The sequence below is a fragment of the Hippoglossus hippoglossus genome, chromosome 16, assembly GCF_009819705.1.
Source record: "Hippoglossus hippoglossus isolate fHipHip1 chromosome 16, fHipHip1.pri, whole genome shotgun sequence".
NCBI lineage: Eukaryota > Metazoa > Chordata > Actinopteri > Pleuronectiformes > Pleuronectidae > Hippoglossus > Hippoglossus hippoglossus.
Window position 1 is genome coordinate 16088927 of NC_047166.1, and position 23358 is coordinate 16112284.

A 23358-nucleotide genomic window follows, 5' to 3' on the forward strand; every position below is an offset into this window, starting at 1 on the left:
AATACTATACCGGCTCTGCGGGGACAGAATTAATTATTTCTTTATGACTGCGCACGAGGCAAAGTGTTTGAAGGAGGGGAGGGGAGAGACCGAGAGGGGGAACACAGGGAGAGGAGTGATGGGCAGGGACGAAAGGAGGGAAAAGAGAGAAACAGATTGAGATGGAAGCTAAAAAGAAAGAGCAAGAAAAAGAGAGGAAAAGGAGAGGAATAAGACAGACAGAGCTGTTATAGTGTTCTTTATATCCACCTGTCTTAAGTGTGTAGTAAATCTCTCACCCTGACAGCGTGGAGTGGAGTTTTATTTCTGACTGAGGCTGAGTTGATGAAAAAACATGGACTTCCAGTGCTTCATTATTCTTTACAGCCAGTAATATGGATACCTGAGAGGCATTTTACATTTGTTCCTACAAGCTCGGCAACAACACAAGTTTTATTCGTCCTGCTTTGACCTGAAAACTAGTCCTTATCCTAATCCACCATCGTGACCTTTTGCGGGATTGTGGTATAATAAGAAACATCCAAATCCTCCAGTGAGAATTTGGAGGTTAAAAAATGATGCAATGAGTGAAATCAATCTAAAGCACATTCACTCTATGATTTCTAGTGTGAAAATGAAACAGTTTTTAATAGCCGCTGTCCTCCGAGGGAGAACCAAGGCAGGACTATGTGATGCAGATTACTATTTAGTTATTTTATGCTTGGGTTTAAATGTCAATTCCTTGTTTTGTGCTACATTGTGTTTTTCTAAATATATTTTTCTGCCTGCTGCACATTTGCCCTCCGGGATTTTCGTGAAGTCAGAACCAAACCGCAGACAATAGCGTGACAAATCAATCGGAAAACACATAATAACTGTAAGCGTCAAATCAAAATTCAATGGATGAGAGCTTGCGTGGCGCAGCAGGTCTAAACTGCCCCCGTAGATATTGCTTTTTCTGCTGCTCCTCCTCCGTCCCGGCCCAGGTATACAGATATAGGGATGCAATTTCCAATAACAGCTTTAGCCAGTTGTCTGTCTATTACAGGTCAAACTTATTACCTCCATAAATGCACAGCATGTTGCTGTCTGGGGATGGACTGATAATCCCTCTAAAGACTGGGGTTTTATCAAAGCTAAATCTGCTCCTCTCACACACACACACACACACACACACACACACACACACACACACACACACACACACACACACACACACACACACACACACACACACACACAGGGACAGGCATGCATCAGGAATACCCACATGGGAACACACACACACACACACACACACAGTCACACAGACTATATGCGTAGACACACACGAAGCTGCTAGACAGACAGACACGGGTGTAAAGACTGGGATTTTATCACAGACAAATCTGTTATTGTCTGGTAGTTAGGAGATTATGAAGCAGTGATTTTATACACACAAACACACACACACCCATGTATCATTAGAGGATGATGCTCACTGGCTGAAGGCAGTGAAGTGATATCAGGACCGGGAGCTTTAATACTGTGACTGACTGTGGTTTTAATACGATGATAAAGACTCAGCAAATCACTTTGATGACAGCTTTTATTGTATGGACTTATTTCTTTTTTTTCATTACTCTGATATAATACATGTCCTTTTCACTCACAGTAGCAGTAGCAGCAGCAGTAGCAGCAGTGCAGTCTTCATGGCGTTTATTGCGTCTCAAAATTTGCGTACGTAAAACCGAAAAACGAAATGTCGGAGTTGGAGAAAAAAGAGGTACAATGAGCCAGAAACTTCTATGATGAGCACAAGTAAATTAAGCATAAATAACACATGAAACAGTGTTTTTGTGATCATATGATCCACTAAGTTTACAATGTGCTACAGAAGAACAAAGGGGTTCACAAGATCAGCGAAGGTAGTTATCTAATTCTATCATATGTTGTTACTGTTAACCGAGGTGTAACCCAAATGGTCCACCTTGTCATGCAAGAACGCAACACGATTTTCTTCCACCCCCCCCCCAATCACTTTCCATCAGTGATTTCTGAATCTCTGCAAAAGATTTCCATAAATGATTCTGCCAAAATAGCAATTTGGTTTGTGTGTGGCAAATGGTCCATACAGCAATTTAGAAAATTATCATGCAACCCCTCCCCCCCAGCAGCGTTTTGCTGACCTTGTAAAGCCACGCAGGCTCAGCTTTCATGAGATTTACAAAAAAACGTCTAAGAGTATCACCCGAGAATCGATTGACCCGCCTCAGATACAATACCAGTCATTGAACGTTGCAGCTGCACAGTCTGTCTCCGTTTCTTTCTGCTATCGATAGTCCTGGGCAAATGTGCAGCTGTTTTACCTGAGCGTCTGCCATATTTATCAGTTTGATAATCAAAAGCGAGGGATACTGACCCAGTGAGAGGAGCACTGATCCAGTCGGGTGGATGCTGTGCCTGAGTGAAGAAGAGAACTCACAGTCATGTATTGTATTATGCAGCCAATTGCGATGACATCTGTCACGGGCTAATTGAGCCGTAGCGCTGCCAGACCACAGCGAGTGAGGAAAAGCCAGCGCTCTGCACGGGGGTTACAGACAGCACAGTTGCTGATGATGGATACCTCGGAGGAGACTAAGGCCCACAATAAGTGAACGGGTAGACTGTCCTCTGTGCTCAGTGCTCAGTCTTATATGGCTGAACACGACCCGGCTATGTCACTGCTCCTCTCCATACACATTTATCCCTTATGTACCAAGAAAAAACACGAGGACACAAAGTATTGGCGTTTAATTTTCCAGAAGCCAGCTCCTCTTTCATCGAGTAAAAAAGAAAACATAGTCATTTTTTTTTCATATTTTGCTCCGTACACTCGCTCTGTCAGCCAGAAAGTGGCGTGTCTCTACATTACACAGAAACCTAGTGTGTAAACTCAAAGGAGAATTCCACCCTGCAGTTTGTTTGAAACTGCCATCGTCTGATTTCCAGAGAACTTGCAACATTTTGACAGTAATTATTTCAACATATTTACTTTGCAAAACAAAAAAAAAGATCACAGCAAAGTAGCAAATATTTCATGAAGTGATGAAAGCACAACAGAATATCTGATGCCATAAGGGAATGCAATGAATGAGCACAAACTCCAGTCCTCCTGCCCTGGAAGCGTCACTTTTCTTTCCCTCTTTTTTTAGATGGTACGATACGATCTCTTGTTTTTTCTCTTGACTTATTTATTCATATCATACAAACAGGGTTGGGTTGGATTTCTTACCGAACACATATTACAAAGCATTTTTTGCAAAGTTGCATATTCCTTTTCATTCCATGTAATCTGAATACTTTTGGATTACAAAAAATGCTGCGATCTGTACTACAAAAACGAATGCAGCCATGAGTTCCACCAATATTTTGTTTCTCTCCCTTGAAACTTCTCCAAACATTGGCAACGCAATTAATTCCAATAAGCCAAGCCAGGTCAAGCTAAAGCAAACAAAGGGAAATCCCAGGTTAGACCCCATGCCACATTTTCCCCTGCACTTAGCGAGATAAGTGCGTCTTGCATGAGCCGCGCACAAGTTTATGGATCAGATTTGTCAGAACAGATGTGAATTCACACGAGATACACAGGACACATTGAGAGCTGACTAACCAGACCACATCTGGTGTGGGCTGGGCCACATATGACCCCGTGGTTAATGGAGACGTGCTCTGTGCCAGGTGTGAGCAGAGCGTTTGATCTAGAGTGTTTCTAGATCTGAAGTTGAAGGTTTGCATATCACAGCAACTTTATATTTGACTTGCAGTGACTTAAAGGTCATATATATATATATATATATATATATATATATATATATATATATATATTAAGCAGCCCTGAGCACATAATGAATGCCTTTACCTTTTAACAGCTTGTGCTCCATTTAGAGGCTTAAATTGCAAAATTAAATATAAAGCAGGTGCTTAAATGTGATATTGTATTGTCCTTCTACTATGATGCTAATCCACAGTCATCATGCTTTTTCAGAGTTTAGTGCTATTTCCATGGTGATACTGGGAAGAGTTGTAATCTTGTTCAGATTCAGGTAGCTGTCAGATTAGAGTTGGGTGACATATTAAACAGGAAGTATTTGGACCTGAATATCGAGAATAATATCTCCTGTGTGTTTGTCTGTGTGTGTGTGTGTGTGAAAGTTTATGTAAGGCAGTGTATGCAGTTCCTACAGTTGGGCCAGTGATAGTTGAGCAGGCTAATCCAAAATATTATCTCGTGTTGTATCTTCTCTTTGCTGCGTAACACCTTGTCAGGACTGTGTACTACTGCTGGATCAGATCTGTTGTGATGGAGATATCTCTGATCCTAGCCGGATGTATAAATGCATATAAATCTGATTATATCCTGTAACACTGGCTGAGATACAGTATCAGAGTTTAAACTGCCCCCGTCTCTGCCTTTTGTGGATGGAACACACCCGTTCTTCCTCTGTAAATGCATGCAAACAACTTTTTTTATTCTCAGATTACTGATCTCTGCCTCCTGCAGCTCTGTGCGGTATCAGTCTCATGGAGAGATAACAGATCACATGTAGACAGCTAGTGGTAAAAGCCTTACACAACAACATGGCCTCTGGACCAGGATTTATTTTGATATTCATTGTAGTTTAGTTTCTATTTTTCTTCTAGTCCAGTGAAAGCTGTGTATACTTAACATACTAGTGTATGCACAGTAGACCTTTGATTTTGTTATTGAAGGTTTATCACAGGCAGCTTCAAAATTATTGAAGTAATATGTAAAACCTGTGAAAAAAACAACTAAATCACACTGTCTATTTGCGTCAGAATATTTTTTTATGCATGTCCATAAGTATCTATCCATCTTCCCTTTATCCTCCTATCCAAATTCATATTACAGACGTAAACATTTCAGACACCTTGTTAAATATATAAATCTGTGGGATGACTCAGATTCTGTCAGTGATTGCTTAACTTTTTTCATGATCTGCATGAGAGATCACTCATGTCTGGGAATCTTTGTGTGTGTGTGTGCGTGTGCGTGTACATGCGGGGAGGGCCATTTGTAGCCATGTGATGGTTGATGTAAAAAGTCGGGTTTCCTGGAGGCAGATTATGCCTCCGAGCATGAAAGCCTTCCTGTAACAGTATCTGCACTGACACGATTTTCCAGTCCAGTGCGAGGCATAATCTGAGTGCCTGGAAATGGGATGAATAAGCCCAAGTAAATGCCCCGCTCTAAATAATGTAGCAGCTCCAATGCAAAAAAAACTGCGTCTGCCCGGGATACATTTGGATACGAGCCCAATTTCTTTTAAAACATGGAATTGCACACAGCAGTTACGAAGGAATTTACATTAAATATGAAAGCATTTTAAAATAATGAGCGCACAAATAAATATGCATATTTTAGCATGAAGCGAGCTCAATAAATCTGTACTTTCACCTGCTGTAATCCCCTCTAATGTGAAAAAAAACAAAAAACAAAACAGATTGCAATCTAAAGCTGAGTCTTTAATAGACAATATAAAAGATCCAGTGAAGAATAAAGGCTGACATGAGGTCTTTTCACATGAGGTCAATGTGTAATCTCTGGTGGAAATGTGGCTGAATAAGGCCAAGTCATGCCCTGCTCTTATTATTATGCATCTAATTATTATGCGTCAGCCGTTAGCTATTCTGTGCTGTGCTGTGCAGCCAGCGCCAGTTCACAAGGTCAAATTCATGGTACTTGTAAATGTCCTTGCTGAATAAAATTAGACTGTGACTCAAACTGTGTGTACTATATGTGTGTGTGTGTGAACTGCTGACAGTCATGGGCACAGGAAATATCACAAATGCACACACACGCACACACACACACACACACACACACACACACACACACACACACACACACACACAATCATACATGCATACCCTGCTCACACACGGTGTTTGGTGTACAGCCTGTAGCAATGTTCACAACACCTCGTCATTAAGCCGCGTCTCTCAGTAACACTAACAAACCAGCACTGAATCACGTTGGACGCAAATTTGCTGCCAGACAAGGTCAAGGCTTCATCTTTGGCCGAGAAACGAGCTGAGTAAGAATGAGTCATGCTTTCAATTATGCATCAGCCTGACGGACAGGCAGTGTTTGCTTTCAGATAGCAGTCAAGAGAGGCTAGACTTACAGGTGACCCTGTAATCTGTTGCCATGCTGTCTTTACTTGAAAAACCAGAAAATGGTGAGAAAACCAATCGAAAAACTGAACGCTCTCGAATAAACAAACAGTTATAACTAATCTGAATTAATTAAAACCAATCAATCTGACTTTCTACTCCTACTATTACGCTCCACGTATATGCCCACAGTTCCATTCGTACTAAAATGACGGTCTGCGTCGGTCTGGCATTGCTCGCATGCGTACGTGATCCCACATTCCATTCCATTCCAGTAGGTGGGGTAATGCGCAATAAGGTTGTTTGTCAACCTCCGTTTAAATCAAGAACTTCCATCAGGAAGTACTCATCCCGACCAAGCGTATAGCTGTGACTTCTCTCCAGGAGTTCACCCCGTGTGCGTGTTCTTATACTCCTTCATAGATTGGTTGTTCAATCATGGGTATCGGAGGATCTCCTCATGCAGCTTCTTTTTAAAACCAGTGTCCATGTTGTTCATCTTCTTCTTTTATTTGCAAACAAACAAACATATGTTGCACTTGGAGCATGCACAGTCAATGCATACTGTCAGCGTGGTTACAAATACAAAACATTTATGTCACGAGGACCATAGCGGACCCTAGTGGACGGACGGATGTGGAAATCACACTGAAAAAAGATTTGTTTACCAACTTAAAAAAACGACTTTAATTGATGACACAGAAATTAATACGTTTTATTAAAATCAAAGTTATCAAGCGTAAAATAACATGTTAACATTCATCTGAACCAATTCATTCATTTGTGTGTTACCGGTTAAATATATTTTCTACGTTGGTAAACAATTTTCTTTTTCCAGTGTATGAATTTGCCTTTCATGTTCCCATCTCTATCCCTCTGGTGTGACTGCTGTTACCAGAATATGTTACTTTCAGGCTAATATCTTGCTAGCAGGACTAATTTGCTCTCTTTCCAAATTAAAGTGGCCCCATGTAAACACCTTTATTGGCCTTGAGGGATTTAAAGATGTTCACATGCAACCTAATTGTCCATTAATATGACTCATACATACTTTTATTCCAAATTACCTGCCTTCGCATCACCACCTCAGGCAGCCTCCAGGAACCTGACTGGCCCAATTCTGGCTAAAATTAAATTCAGATTCATTTGAATATTCGTGCACACACAAAGTTAATCCCTGCGCGGCGATCAGGCTACATTTCAGTCGGGCCGGGGCGCATAATCCACTTCCATCCTGGACAGAATAGATATGTGCGAGTGTGCGAGTGTTTAACGTGATTCTCTGTTCAATTGTGAGCCTCTTTCTTCCCCTGCTGTTTGTGTTTGTGCTGCTGATGTTTGCACGCAGACAGACAGAGGCGGCTTCACCAGCTACTTAGTAAGCTCTCTGATGTCCTCAGCTGTGTGTGGTAATGAGAGCTACTGACACAGTGAACTGTGGCCGCTCAGACATGCAGATATCCAGTGTGTGTGTGCGCGCACCCCCCCCCCCCCCCTCCGCTCTCTCTCCCCATCTCTCTCTCATTATCTTTTTTGCTCCTCCCTCTAATTTATTCCATTTCTCCTCGCCCCCCTGCCTTCCTGTCCTCCCTGCCTCTTTATCTCTCCCTCTGACTTAAATTTTCTGTCTGATTTTTCTCTCTCTCTCTCTCTCTATCTCACAGACGCACAGTGAGATGCTGCTGGGCCTCAGTAGACAGTGAGAGCACGGAGCCAGCCCCCTCTTCAGTTCACCGCCAGTTCACGCCGCTCCACACTGACAGAAATGATGCTGACAGAAATGCAAATTTTTGACAATGACAGCGGCGGTGCCAGCCACCAATGTTAACATTACGCCTCAAAACTTCAGGTACCAATTTGGATTCACTTGAAAGTGTAGTTCCAGACTTTTAGACAAGGGACTGTGTTATTCTTGTCTCGGAGGAGTTCGGAGTGTTAGACTGTTAATACGCTGCCACTTTCTGCTGATTCATCTGCTTCAGGAGTTTCCGAACGATCTAAAAGTATCGTGTGAGAGCGCAAAACGCCACATTTGATTTGATGACAGTACCAAACTGAGTAGCATCATTACTTTTGTTACAGAAGAAAGTGCATTCTGGGACAAACGTCCTCAGCAGAAGGTATAGGCTGTGTCCAAAATCACACTAATCACCATATAGTCCACTATATAATGAGTTCGCCATTTTGTAGTTGGGCGGCAGGAACAGACGGACCTGTCGTACAAATGTTAATAAAAGTGTATCACAGAACAAACTGCGGCAAACTAATTTATTTCTACATTTAAATATGGTCATGCAATGTGCTTTTAACCTAAAAGTATTAATATGAAAGGGTAAAATAAATATTTAGAATTATGACGAAATTACCGGCGCAGAAGAAAATGTGCCAAGTAGTGTCCGAAAGCGTTTTTCTCTTTTGCAGATGAGCTCATTTTATAGTCCTCTAAATAGAAGTTAGTGGATCAGTGGGCGATTTTGGACACAGCCACAGAAATAATATAATTATAATGTCCTTGTAGAAAAATAAACTTTATTAATCCAACAAAGTTGCTGCAGTCATCTTTTACAGCGTGCATGGCTGGTAGGCTGGTTGGCTGACAGGCCGGTTTACAGCCTGATTCACAGGCTAAAGAGAGAGTGGTGGAAAAGACGAGTTGTCCTTGTCATGTGTGGAATTTGTTTTTTTCTCTTTTGGACTGTGCCCCTTAGACGCGCATGCTCGATTCCCTGCCGAGTTCCTCACTCCATCAGTCTTTGTGTTTGTCCATCTCATCATCTCAGGCTCCCACTGGTGCTACCTTCTCTGTCACTTTTTCCTCTCCCCTCCAGTTACACTTTGACTTTTTTTCCCCTTCCTTCCCTCCCGCCTCTCTCTCTCTCTGTTTCATGCTGATATGCATCGCTGTCTTTCAGTATTTGCACTTTAAGTTTCCTTTCGCCAATGCGGTTCGCCTGTCACAGTCGGGAAGCCTGTCTGTCTTTTCCTCTCTTCCTCACTATTTCTCTTGATCTCGGGCTGCCTCTCTGGCTGCCTGCCTGTCTGTTTCTATTTCTCTCCCTTTGCATGTTTCTGCCAGTATCTCTTTGTCTGCCTCTTCCACCCACTCTCCACCTCTGCATTACAGCATCTGAGCGTTAATGCGCTCAAATATATTCTTACCAAGAGATGTATTTTTCTCAAGAGCCTCTAACACTCCCTTCTTTCCACTTCCTCCTGTGATCCACTACAGTTTTCAACATCTATAATAGTTTGTTGATCAGGCCTTCTTGTTCTTTTGGCTGCTCTATGCTGCCTCTGTTTCTCTCACTGACTAAGTCACTGTCTTTCTGAGTGACGCGATCATCTGATCTCTGTGAGAGTTTCCTGCTTCGGAAGGTTTCACTCCTCACATTACCTCAGCCTTGCAGTGGAAGGATGATGAATTATAACTTTTCCAGCGGGTTTTGGATTACTTTGCTCGTTCCTCAGGTTGCCGTGCTTGTTTAACTTCACCACTTACGCCAGAGGACGATTAAACCGAGATTCCAGAGTTGGGAAGGGTACTTTAATTGTCATGTAGTCCGTTGCACGTTGTAATTTTAAACACATAATTTGCAAAGGTGCAGTTTGCTGACTTTGACCTTCAGCTGCACAAGAAATAGTCCTGCTGTAATTTCAACACTGTTGGGAATAAAATATGCTTATAGTGTTAAACATGTAGGAATCTTTTCTGGTCTTTTCGGTTTCTCAGACAGACCACACCTGATCAGTTCATGTTATGGCTGACGGAACCTGATGTTTTGTAAGAAGTAAATGTTGAGCAAAGATCAGTGATGCAGACCCTGTTCAGACCTGGTATTCACATCTGTGCTGCATGATGTTATCACAAGAGGTCAGAGCTGTGTTCAGGTCTGAACGCACCCAAATGTGTGATGGTCTGGGACGCATGATGCCACAATCTTTTCACTGTTACAGCAAATGCATCTCGGGCCAGATATGAAGAACTGCACACTCAGCTGACATCGTCTGACCCCCCTACAGTTTAAACACATTTTTACACCTCTCAGGGTCCATATGTTGATTTGTTTGTAGCCACCGCCACAATATCAACACTGATCACCGCATAAAGAATGATGCTTTTCTTAAATGAGAACATTTTCAATGCATAGGTGCACACATTCATTCTTTCGGTCCCTCCAGACTCTCTTTCTCTCGCGCCAACACACATACACACAATGTGATCAGACACATCCGTAAACTCAGACTGGATAAACACACAATGTGGTCTTTTAGAACAGAAATGATTTACGCGATTATGTGCATATAGAGCGGGGAAGTGGGATCACAAGTGGTCACAGGAGACACATTAAGGATGCATTTTAATACCAGGTGTGAACACATGTACCTAACGCTGACCACTTGTGATCGGATCTCACAGGAGGATGTTCACATCAGGTCATAGTGTGATTTCACTTTATCTTTACCAGCTTGTGTCCCTGGGTGTTCACTGTATCTGCTTGTGTACGTCTTTTTATGTACATGTCTGTGTTCTTCTGGCTTCATCAGTGTGTGTGTGTGTGTGTGTGTACTTACAAATGATGTGCTCGCCACTGTGTTTACAGAGCGTGCACAATATCCCCCATATACTGTCCTTCTGAGTGCGTCTGTTAATATTAGTCAAACCATCGACCCAGTCAACCCGCATGAGACATCGTCTCCTGTCGTTGACATGGGATTTCTTTTTCTACGATCCTCTTGGAGCCATTGTCTCAAACTGAGGAGCCGTAAAACTCAATTTCCCATGGAGGAGAAAGAGGAGGAGGAGGAGGAGGAGGAGGAGGAGGAGGAGGAGAAGAAGGAGGAGGAGGAGGAGAAGGAGGAGGAGGAGGAGGGTGGTGGCATGTTGAAGTCCAAATGTTCTTATCTCATGCACTATTAAGTGAAGCAGTGAGTTGTGTGGGTAACATAGTTTAGAGTCCGTCTGTCACAGCCTCGGGGTATGTTGCTCCGAGTGCCCACACACACACACACACACACACACACACACACACACACACACACACACATAAACAAGACACACATGCACACACACAGATGTGCAGATGTACGAAAGTATGCATATGCATAAACACACTCGAAAAACAGACGTGGCTACACACACACACACACATACACACACACCTCTGCCACCTCAGGGCTCCATATCTCCAGTCCTATACGGCCTTGGTGCAGGTCAGAGGGGTCGACTGAGACTCTCGCTTCATTAATCACAGCTGGGAATCGAGCAGCTTTTTATGTACATTTTTCCATATGTATTTACCCTTTCGTCAACTTTGACTTGAGGATAACGTATTGAGCCAAAGCTGTCTTTTATTTTTATTTTTTTCTATGTGATCCAGGAGGTAATGTAATTGACATGCATCTAAACATTTGGTATCTAATATGTGACTGTGTTTAGTGTTGCATTTATATTTCCCTCAGAATCAGTGTTCTGTATCGGATGGTTATTTGTTTTGTCTACCTCGCACACAATTCAGCTTCCTCATCCAGTCTTAAGCATCCCCTTACGATCGCAGTTCACTGTCAATATATGGGCGTCACAGAGATTAATCACATGTAGCAACATAAAAAAACAAGCATGCACCAGAAGTTTAAGCACACACAGGCATAAACACTAACACATAAACTCACATGACACGAGGAATGGCGGTAGCTCCCCCACCAGAGTAGTTAAAAGTGAGGGATTGCAAACATTGCACCCGGTTGTTGATGTGATAATCATGACAAAGAGCAACTGGATCTTTTTGTCGCACTACATGTGGCTGCGTTGGGGGCGGAAAGTGACGAGAGTCAGTCAGTTCATCTTTGTATCTGTGTGTGTGTGTGTGTGTGTGTGTGTGTGTGTGTGTGTGTGTGTGTGTGTGTGTGTGTCAAGCTCATTGGTTATTAAAAAGATACAAAAAAAACAAATCAGCAGATAGAACAATGCTTAATTCTTACAGCGACTCATTTTGGTGAAATATTTTGACTTTTCAATGTGCAAATTTCCATGAAAGCCCATAAGCACTTAATCTCGGGGTCTAAGCTGCCCGCATGGGGATTTGTGTTTTCAGCCATTTTTCACTGTGTATATTAAATATATATAAACAACAACAATTGACAGCTTAAAGTTGACTTATTTTGTTTTGTTTTCACGAATAATGACCCTGATTGAAATCTTTTATCAGGGTTCCAATCGTCATCTTTCAAATTATCTCATCATGTTTAATGTGAAAGGCCTAAAAAAGGGAAACACATTATTCTCCATTAGAACTTTGATGATGCTTATCTGGTCTTCACAACTATAATTCATAGAGATGCAATCACAGAGCACATCTGATCAGCCTCTGGGGGGCAACAGACAATATTTTGGGGCATTCAGTGTAGAATGCGAACATCTGGGCCAAGACTCCATCTTCTACTGTTTACAGTCCTACCAGCAACGAGAGAAGCAAGAATAGAGTTGGAGTTAAGCGATGATATCTACGACCAGATTTTTTTCACAACTAGCATCATTGTGGCTTTGCCCTATTCCCGTCTTTTTGTAAGTGAATGGAGATAAACTAAAAAGGCGATAGCTGATTGCTCTCCACACAAACGGGTTTCCTGTGCGCCACTAAAGCCTGCTCCAATGTGATTGGTCAAACTACAAATGGAAAGCAGAAAGCTTCGGGCCCCAACATCTTGTCAGTAGCCTCCAGACTCTGCAAATTCACATATACAATCTGTTTATAGATATGAATACACATGTAACACAGTGGGTTAGCTATCGAAATTACCCCAAATCAGAGAACATTCATTCAGAAGCAGGATTGTGGTTTATTGTGATCAGATTAAAGGAATGAATGTTGTACAAGTATTAGCAGTGTGTCAATAGTGACTGCACTAACAAACACACACACACTGTCGTCACCCACCTGAAGCCTGAGAGAGAGAGAGAGGCAGTGCTGAGCAGTGTGAGGTGCTATCACTGATGTCACACTGAGTATTGTGTGTGTTTGTATGTGTGTGTTTTGCCCTTGACTGCTGGCACTCCTGCAAGCTCAATGAAACGATAGAGTGTGAGAGAAAGACTGGATCATCGGTTTAGCATTTTGCCCAATTATACACTCTTTCTCACGCTTTCTCTGACTTTCACACACACACACACACCCAAGCACACACACACTTTGTACTTCTATTTTTGTGAGGACACTGATTGACACAATGCATTCCCTAGCCCCTTACCCTGACCTTAACCATCCAAACTAAATGCCCGAACCCTAATTCTAACCCTAACCCTAAAACCAAACAGCCCATTGAAAAAGTCAGGACCGGTCAAAATGTCCTCACTTTCCAAAAATGTCCTCACCCTGTAGGGACTATGCTTGAAATGGTCCTCACAAAGACATAAGTACAGGAACACACACACACACACTGCATGATGTACTGCAGGCACCAGAAACTAACACCTCTCAGTAGTCGACTGTAGATGGCCAACATCAGGTGTTTCTCTCATATGGAAAGTTGTGGGTGATGTGTGTGTGTGTATGGGTGGGGGGGTGTACAGGTGACAGAGAGGGAGGTAGTATTTGTGTCTCTTTGTGTGCATGCCAGAAGAAGTGATGTTTGATGTATGTGTGCATATGTGAGGGTGACAGTGGGTGAGGGGTGTGTTTGTGTCAGCACAATCAACATGGAGGAAGAGGAGAGAGGAAGTAAAGGATGTCTGAGCATATGTGAGCGTGTTTGCTTTGTGTGTGTGTGTGTGCCTGTGTGTTTCTCTTTTCACACATGGACAGTTTTTTTTTGTAGAAAAAAAAAGGGGGAAAATCCAAACACTACCTGTGTGTTGCCGATAAGGCGATAAAAAGGTGTTCACATTGTATTAGCGGCCCCCTTGTGGCTAACTCTACACAACACTTTATCCACTTATGGAGTGAATATGTGCAGCTGAAGTGTTGTGTTACCTGCGGGGTTTATTTATCAGTTATCAAGCGGCCTCTTAATGTGATTCTCTCTCCCTGTGGCTTCAGGCTGAGCTCATTCAAAAACGCTGCGCTTCCACCAACTAATCCTCAAAACTTCAGAATCAGTTTTTCTGTGTATTTTTTGGACTCACACCCACTTCATGCTTTTGCTGAGTGAGTAACACCGAGCACGACAGACTGTGTGTGAAGTGCTAAGTGAGCAGGAGACTCAGCGACAGCCTCTCTCTGCCCCATCGCAGCGCTCGCCAAACAGCATGCTGCCTTGGCACAAGAACTGTCCTTTTTTTGCACAGCTAGTGGTACCACTGATCAAACGTGTTTTTGCGACTGCGTCTGAGATCTGATATCAGCGTGTCATTCAAACATCGCACACACAAACTAATTCGTACGCACCAACAACGTGAATCTGCTTTGCTCAAATAGAGCGAGGAGGTAAGCAAGAACTTCTGATGGCCCGGTGAACCCTAAAGTGGGTTTATCAACAACGCACTTTTGCAGCGAAGAGGAGGAAGAGGAGGATGGGGGAAGAGGAGAGCAGAGAGACAAAGAGTTGAAAGTGGCAATGGGGTGTTTTCGTGTTGAAAGTTTACCTGAGATATATCTTCAGATCACCTCCCAGCCAGCTGGCACTCAGCTGACCTAAAAACTAAAAGAAAACAAAAACACGTCGATATCAGACGTGGGGGTTCAGAGAGAGGTTGAAGCTCTGAAGTGATGAGTCGAAGCAACTTTATCTCTGACTTAATGTTTGTACCCATCCCTCGTCTCCTGTGTTTTTCTGTCAACCTTTGTCATACTGTATACTTTGCAGAAAAGCAGCGCTAACAAAACAGTAACCACAAATGAAAAAATACTTTTGCAATTCAGAATTGGAGTCATCACATTTTGTTTTGTCAAACTTTTCCATCATGCAAACTGAGAGAATAAGCACAATACTTGACTTCACTGACTACATTTACTAGACAATAATATTTTGAAGATCAACCTTGTTCAGAATAATACATTCTTTTCATTATAGTGTTTACTTGAGTTGCTAGTAGAATTTTCATCATATTCCCTTTTACATGGTACAGACCATAGACAGATTTTGACTCACAGCAGTACATCCAATGTTATTCCGCCAATTTTAATACACCTACCCTTCCTTCAAATTTTGCAAAAGCTACAACTCCTTGTTATTGTTCTGTCTAGTTTACAACCAGGACACGAGTCATCAGCAAATGGTAACTGCCATATGTCGATGTCGCAAAATGCTTTGAAAACTCTAATAAGATGTTATAACGCGAGTATGACGTGTACATGTATGTATACTGTGACTTAGGTTGAAATACTCCTCATCTTTATTTGATTATTGCTTATTCCTAGTAAAACCTTATTTGGGTGAAGGTGAGAAAATGCTGTTTACATTTACGTGTCTTATTCAGATTATTGGCTTAATTATTGGAATATTGGTGTCACCAAACATAGTCATTGTCAGAAAGGTGAGACAAGGAACCAAGATTGCTGCCTGTATCTGAATATGCATCATGCGAGTTATGCTCAGCTCTTTAATTAACCACATCTCAGCCACATCACAGTTTTCTAACATTATCTGTCCCACGCTATTTTGATATGACCCAACAAGCCTGACTGTTCAATTAATTAATCCCGAAAGTTGCCATCACAGCCAAAATTTCAAGTGAAGAGACGTCCCGAGGCTGCTTATATCATGGAAATGTTTCACCACAGCCTTCTAAATCTGGACGGGCAGGCCTAATTAGAAGTTGCATTTGGTTGCAAAGCTTTTTGGCTGCACCACTGAGTTTTTATCCAACCTTAAAGCGCACCAGAGGGCTGTCTCTGTGTCTCAGCAGAATTAAATGCATTCCATCATAAGTGTTGATGCCGCTTACAGCCTTGAATGTTTTTTTTTTTCCTGCTGCTCTTCATTTCATGCTACAAAAATATTTTTAATGCGTTTGAAAAGAGCAGGGCAAAATGGAAATAAAAGGTACAGATGTTAAACGCCAATCTTGTACATAGTTTGAGTAAAATGTGCTTTAATGGTTTAATAAGTGCTTTATTTAGGGTTAGAAAGAGCAAAGGTACAAGACTGTGTACATCATTTTAAGAGTAAAGGATCTATGCATCCCAGAAACCATTGCCAATGAACCCAGTGTGCCTCTTCTTGAATTGAACCTTGTTGTTAATATACTGTTGGAATATGTCGTAGTTTGGGTCTTGCATATATACGTATATAACATTTCATAAAGCCTATCATATATAGAAACCTGGTATTGTAACGTTAGCGTTGTCAGGGAAAAGGTAGAGTGCTTCATTCCCAACTACAATCATGGGAATTCTCCACCAGCTCCACCAATCAGAGATGTCGCTATTACACTTGAGGATTGTGGGTAGTGTAGTACTTCTCCTTGACCTCGCAAATAAAACGTGTTTTTCTTAAAATGCAGTTGATGGACAGGTTCTTCTACAGGAGCACATTGTTGCTTCACAGCCTTGCAGCTTGTGGTAAGTCTACCTTGGAAGGTTAAAATATCATGGCTGATACTCAAATTCTCTATGAAGGACATTTTTACTTTCCGGAACCATCCTGCAGAGCTCCATAGGTTAACAATGGCAATAGCGATCTTTAGACAGAGAAGATGCTAAATAACTAAATCCATCCGTCACAAAACACACCAATAAAACATAACTATCCTTTCTATGCGTCTTTTAACCTTCATCATGTGAAATATTGGTCTCATGCGATATTGCTTTGCGCTTACAACGCATCTCCATTGCCAAAAGCAAAGTTCAAAGTGAAGTTCAGCCCATTAAATGGATCCAAGTTATCCTCAGGCCCCCTTTCAGGGTTTTATGAGGGTATATTTCACTGACTCACTGGCACAGCTGAGCAGGGAAATCCTTCTCTTCACGGTCTAGTTGGGATGACTGATGCAAATATGCTGCTGCTGAGTCCAGACACTGACACCATGATCACACTGACCCACTTAGAGAGAGAGAGAGAGAGAGAGAGAGAGAGAGAGAGAGAGAGAGAGTCATTGAGAGTAGCATGAGATGTATGAGCATGAGATGTAGCATGAGAGAGAGAGAGAGAGAGAGAGAGAGAGAGAGAGAGAGAGAGAGAGAAGTCATTTGTGACTTACATTTATTTTTGTGACCCTGCACTTTTTACAGTAGTTTCCAAGACCATTAAGCTTTTAAAGAGGCAACGCTTTGATGTGGGAAGTAGGATGTATATTTCAGGTCATTTAGGATGTATGTAGTCAATGATTAGACATTTTTCTGGATATGCAAGAAACAAAGAAAGAAGCTATAGATCATTGATGTATATTGTATATTCTATGTGCAACCACATAGCTTTCCCCTTTGCTGTACTTTCCTATGACACAAGATCTTTGCTTTGCATGGAAGTTCTGTGCCGGCCTTCTTTTTGACATTAAAGCAACTGTTGTGATTGTGATCTTATCTTATTTTTCCTGTCAGGATGACCAGACTGTCATTGCCCTCTAAAACAACCCATATAACTGGTCCGCCACCAGGTTTGTTTAAGTTTTGGCAGCTAAAGCTGCTTCGTCCAGATTAGGGAAAGAAATCACAGCTGACTGTTTGTAGAAAACAGAATTAGTTCTTTTGTCTTTCGTGCCAAAGTTAGGACAGTCTTTTATGCCAAGCTATCCACCCTGACGGCTTTTGTGGTATTTCAAAGAAAAAGTTAATACCCCCTGAAAATCTTGTTTTTGCTGACCTCCAGTTGTACTCCGGGAACCCCGTGACGTCACTACTGGGTGCGGTTACAGGAGCAACAAAGCAAAAGTCTGACCACGTCCGACCGCAGCCACCAGAGATGAAGGGTGTGGCCTGTGGAGAAACTGGCTCGAGACTTTAAACGACAACAGAAAAAGGTTTTTAAAACCTCTTGTTAAATTACGTCACATGTCACTATGTTTTGCCTCTGGGCGTCATTATTCACATGGCCACAAGGGGGGAAGTGAAAAACAAGAAGTTGATAGTCCAGAGAGAGAGAGACAGGAAGCAAAGGCTTCTCTAAACCATTAACTCCTCCTGTTGTCACTTAATAATATCATGTGTAATGTGTGGTTATTGTCATTACATGAACACCTTTAAAAGGTATCAGAGTCATGTGACCATCACCCTCACCTGTGTCGGCGTAGGCCTCTACTGCTCCTGTTTGCATTCCATGTGAGCGATGCAGGCCTTCCTGCTCGTTAACCTTTCCTAATACGACCTGCATGTATTAATAATGCTCAGTGGGAAAGGTCAATCGATGTATGTGTGTGTGCATGTGTGTGTGCATGTGTGTGTGTGTGTGTAATTGTTTGCCACGGGAATGCTTATGCAGCCTGTAAGTGGTTCTGTATAGGAGGTATATGGGCTTGTCAGTGAACTGGTGAGGGCAAATTGAATTTGCTCTTAATAATTAACCAGGACTAATGGTTTGATGTTACAGTGCATTTGTTTGTCCTGGCTGCAGGCTAATGATAATATGCAATCAAATGCACTGCGTGTCATGATGTGTGTCCTTTGCTGTGCAGTCGCTGCTGGATTAACGTAACCCCCCTGCTCTGCTAGTTGAATTTATGTGTAGCTAGTGGCCACATATAATATAGATTTTTACTCTTAAATTAAGTTATGATAAAAAAAAAAACACCTTTGCACAGAATAAGCTTGGTCATGGCTTTAATTGCTGTACAGAGATAAATTATGTAATTCAATTCCGTTTGACCTTTAAGGGTTATTATAATGATTGTAAATGTATATGCCTGACCTGAGTGACCAGGTTCGGGGGGGTTTGAATCGATTGTCTCAATGAGATGTTGCATGCTGAGTCCACACTGACCTTTTTAGTGCGATAGTGCTCAGAAATGTGGCTCTGAAAGAACAGAAAAAACTGATGGCCCCTTTTTTTCTTTCGTGCATGTGGAAAACATCCTGCAGAGAGACACCGGATAATAGCCCATAATGAGATGATGGCCACAAAGTGGACTCAAACTCTAAAATGTTATTATGGCCCCACTAAATATGTTGTTTGTTAATATTGTTTTTCCATTTTTTTTACACTGGGCGCAGCATTGTTGCTTCATAATGGTCCTTATTTATTATAGGGCTCATTAACCGTCTTAAAATAAAAGTGTCAAATGGTGGTTTCATGGGGAGTTACATGCATGTGTCTATTTCCTGGACAACAGTGGCCATTCGCACTGTGACCTCCTGCACTTCGGTTGTCACTGTGAGTTTGCCAGGCCCAACATTTGAAGAAGTTTCAAGAATTAAACATAAAACAGTTACAGCACATAAACCCACCGACACCCCCAAATTATCCATTTTACATTTCTGTTTGCGTAAAGAATAAACACCACAGTGAGTTTTTAGAGGTTTCAACAATAAAACTTAACTATGGGTTGTAATAAGAGGACGACCCACTGGCTCGATGTGCCGGAGACAGTCTCGACGTGATGGTGGTATTTATCTTCTCATCTACGTCTTGGCAGGAAAGTAAACAAGTATTTCACACACAAGCAAAAATATTTTATTAGGAGATTAGGATGCAGTTTAAAAAATGAGCCCATCCCTTAGAACAACAACGTAATTTCTCGAAACTCTTTGTGTAAAAGACTAATATCTGGAGTTATAAACATGACAAGAACTCACAAGTGGCTTGTTTTTTGGTAACCTGTCATCTCTGGTGAGAGACTGGCAGCGCGGAGAGACGAAACACACCTGATGGCAGTCCTTGTAAAACCAGTGAAGCGTGACTGTCTGACGTGAAAAAACCCAGAGGGCGAACGACAAAAGAGCACAGTTGGTTACGCGATAACAAATAGCATCATGCCGGTGTCAGTTAGAGCTGCAGCTTGTAGTTTGAAATATTCACACTCGCCCCCGGTGCACCGAAATAAGTAAACAAGCGAAAGGTCAAAAGTGGAGCGAACACCTTTTTGTGTTTGTGGAGGATTTGTGCGCTGGTTGAAGACAGTCAACAGAGCCGGTGTTGAAGACGGTGCACAGACAGTGTATTTGTGTCAGCATGTACGTGGTCGTCTGCCAGGTGAACGTGAATGATTCACTCATCTGCTGCCTCACCCTCCAGGCAGCAGTTCCACCCAGAAACTCCCTCCGTCTCTCTCTCTCTCTCTCTCTCTCTCTCTCTCTCTCTCTCTCTCGGAGGTTAAGATCTACCTGTTGTTAACCAGCCTGTGTGTGTTGTGCAGATCGCTGTCTCCTGGTGTGTCAGAGCTGAGCAACGCTCACGCAAAGTTCAGCCTTCCTTTAATTGCGTGCCACCAGAGAACCCAATTTCAGCTCCCAACCCATGTTTTAGCAAAACAGCCGACACAACCCAACGCAGATGAACATTTCACGTTTTCTCGGTGTGTGATTTCCAATCTGACTGGGGCCCGATAAAGCCGACGTCGCTGCTGCTCATTCCCTCAGATCCCCTGCCTCCGTCTCTCCTAATCAGATTTCTCTGGTTGGGTTATTTATCATCGCCGGCTCTGACTGTGAGTGATGCTTGGCTAATGGGTTTAGCATTCAAATCTGCTGGCTTGATGCGACAGAATCCCAACAAGGGTTGTCAGTCCTGTGGCGGCGTTGGCTTCGCAGTGGCGTAAATAAGAGGCAAATGACATTGTTGAAATATGCATTCGCCGCACGCTTGTTTTTACATTTTGGTTCGATTTGTATTGATTTTAAAGGTGTTGGAATGGAAAGAGGAAGGAGAGGGAGACAGTGAGGAAGGAAGGAGTGGTGATTAGGAAAAAAGAAAAAGAACATGAAATGTGATAAAATAGACAATCATCGATTCATGCGTCAAAAAAGAACTATTCATTCTTTTTCTTTTCAGGGGTGACAGGACAGGGGAGGAGCGTGACTCACCACATGTGAAACAAACAAAGAAAAAGCAACAAAACAAAGTGCAGCACGGAGACGCTGTGTGACGGTGCGGTGAGCGCACGCACACCAATGACACTGTGCGGTGCTGAATGACAGTTATGGTTATGACAATAATTATAAGTCATAAAGCGACAGCTGTGAGAAACTCTGTCCTCCGTCTTTCTTTTTTTTTTTTTCACGGCTGCATCTGCGCCGCGTGGTAACATCACGCCGTATGTGGCCGTCACACCGTTTTCCATGTGTTTTTTTGTTTTGTATAATCTGCAGCGATGACAGAACTGTAAATTACAAGACAGCTGTTCGTCAGTCCTCATCCATCTCTGTTCTTTAGTTCTGTGATATGTGGTTGAGTGCGGGGTATATCATTTTGTAATGTTTGATCTGAGACCATGAATTAACTGAGGCAGAGATAATGAGACAGTGTGTGTGTGTGTGTGTGTGTGTGTGTGTGTGTGTGTGTGTGTGTGTGTGTGTTTGTCAGACTCTTCAGTCTTCACTGACCTGCCACCTGTTCTGTGTAAATAGAGCCATATGTGTGGATGAAAAGCTTTATGTGGCTCAGGGGTAACATTCTGGACACCCAATGTCCCCTCATCCTCAAATGCTGACATCACCTCTAACAATCTGAGGAAGGAAAGAGGGAAGGGAGGAGAAAAGGGCATTTACTTTTGTGTAAATCTCTCCTTTTATGTTAGACACTGACTTTTGTTCATGAATGTTGTAAACACTGTTTCTGTCCGTCCTGGGAAAGGGGCCCCTCACTCATGACTCTTTCTTAAAAGTTGTTTTTCTCTGTTCTCACTCTAGTCGAGGATTTAGGGCACAGGATGTCACACCTTGATTGATTGGTTGATGAAGGAGAGAAGGATGGAAGGAAGGTAGATAGGATTGAAGGAAGGTTTAAAATACTCAATACTAAGTTCATTTTAAAGACAATTTGATGATGCAGAGATTTGGACTTTTTTCGTTTTAACCATCAAGTTAGGACATGTAAACCTAATCTGATGTTGTGCAGTTTTGTTGTTTGTTTTTTGTTGGATTTTGCATCTCCAGTGACGTTAACAAATCACAGCTCATCGGTATGATCTGATGTGACGGCAAAGTTGCGCAAACTGCTAATCAGGTAGATTTTGACAAGGTGTGAAGAACTTTCAGAGCAGCGATAGCGTCAATGGACAGGTGGATATGTTTGTGTGTGTTGTGTCTGATCTGGGCATGTCTCAGCTGATGTTATGCTCTGTGCTGACAAACCAACAGGATGTGCGTGCCTCTTACTGGTTAGGAAGTAAAAAATCACTTGACTGCGTTTCACAATCCATTTAATGTTCAAGTTACACAACACATCATATCACATAATCATAGATTAAATCGCAGATTATAAAGGACACGCATATTCTTTAACAAACACTTTTACCTCTGCACTCTCTGACTCTTTTCACTGCTTTGTAAGTCCTTTCAGTCGTGTGTCTGTCATCTTACTTGTGCTCTCTACTTTCTCTAGATCTGATTATTTTTCCGTCTCTTTTATCTTTGAATAAATCACCAGCCTTATTTAATATCAGCGAATTCTAATTACGTTAAATTATTAATAGTAATCCTTCCTTTTCTTTTAGTCATGCACTGACGCTCCTTGTATCACTCTGACTACCCAACAATATCTTCCAATATAGAAACAGTTTGCATCATTCAATAAAAGCTTATATGACATTTAATTGTCACAGCGGGTCCATATTTTGAGCTGTCGTGTGGACTGATGGGTCGACAAAGCCTCCGCGTTCACGTATCATTTTGAGTTAGTGGCAGAACGTGCGTCTCAGCATGACTTCAAGTCTCCCATTTAGCTTTGTAATTACCTTTTTCCAGCTATGACTATTACTTGGGAGTACGTGGAAATCACCGCAGTGCGCTAACTCACCCACTTACCCATGCAGACACACAAACTACACATGCACAATCGAACTGTCGGGGCTCTGTCGCGTTTTTAATTAAATTAAAGCTCCACTGTGAGATTTATTTGTATTTATCTGTTATGATTTGTCATTTATTAATTGCTGGAACTCATCCATCTCGCACATTGTAAACTATAGAGGAAAGGAGGTGCTGCCTTGACAGCATGTTTGTTCTGTTGTTGCAGGGATGTGCAAATGCATTAAGGAGCCACTGAGAAATCGCATTGTTCATCCAGCTGCACAGGGGGTGAAGCTAAATGACTGTGAGGAAATCTCTAATTGAATGCAGAAAATTGTTGTCTTGTTACATTTCTAAGTGGAAATGAGTTGTGAGGAGAGAAACGTTTGATATGATGTAATAACTT

At 42.1% G+C, this 23358-nt stretch overlaps 1 long non-coding RNA gene across 4 annotated transcripts in view; it reads left to right on the forward strand.

Moving 5' to 3' along the window:
• Positions 1-23358, forward strand: part of LOC117776517 — a 59425-nt gene that overhangs the window by 5503 nt on the left and 30564 nt on the right. For 2 of the 4 annotated variants that reach the window (XR_004616456.1, XR_004616455.1), the window contains exon 2: positions 7803-7987. The exons of the other annotated variants lie outside the window; for them this stretch is intronic. This is a non-coding gene — a long non-coding RNA (uncharacterized LOC117776517). The remainder of the gene's footprint in view (positions 1-7802; positions 7988-23358) is intronic. 4 annotated transcript variants of the gene reach the window in all.